Source organism: Sus scrofa, chromosome 9 (genome assembly GCF_000003025.6).
Source record: "Sus scrofa isolate TJ Tabasco breed Duroc chromosome 9, Sscrofa11.1, whole genome shotgun sequence".
Classification (NCBI taxonomy): Eukaryota; Metazoa; Chordata; class Mammalia; order Artiodactyla; family Suidae; genus Sus; species Sus scrofa.
This window is the reverse complement of record NC_010451.4, coordinates 67,960,381-67,961,054: the sequence shown is the minus strand read 5'-3', so window position 1 is coordinate 67,961,054 and position 674 is coordinate 67,960,381.

Below are 674 nucleotides of genomic sequence, written 5' to 3'. Positions count from 1 at the left end.
ACATATTTAAGTATTCATAATGAAATGTCCTGATGCATATGCAATTTATCTTAAAATACTTTAACAAAGTAGATAAAGGAATATGACAAAATGTTAAATTAAATATTAAAATTTCTGGAGTTCCCATCGTAGCACAATGGAAACAAATCTGACTAGGAACCATGAGGTTGCAGGTTCAATCCCTGGACTTGCTCGTTGGGTTAAGGATCCGGCGTTGCCATGAGCTGTGGTGTAGGTTGCAGATGCGGTTTGGATCTGGCATTGCTGTGGCTGTGGTGTAGGCCAGCAGCTGTAGCTCGGATTAGACCCCTAGCCTGGGAACCTCCATAGGCTGTGGGTGAGGCCTAAAAAGCTAAAAAGCAAAAAAAAAAAAAAAAAAAAAAAAAAAATTCAAATTCAAAAGATTAAATTTGTTCAACTAAGTTATATGTGTATTCCAGTCTATTTCAATACTTAATATGTAGTTGGCAAGATGATAAGAACATATTAAGAATCTAGAAATTGATGTGACTGCCTTTAGATGAATCAATAACAAATCATACATTAAAATTAAATGAAAAGGATTCACACTAGGATAACTAAAGGGCAGCATTCTAAACTACTTAGGGGAGGCAGGAAGGGACTCTTTTATTTAGAAATAAGTTATTTATATTTAAGAAAATAAATTTCAAATA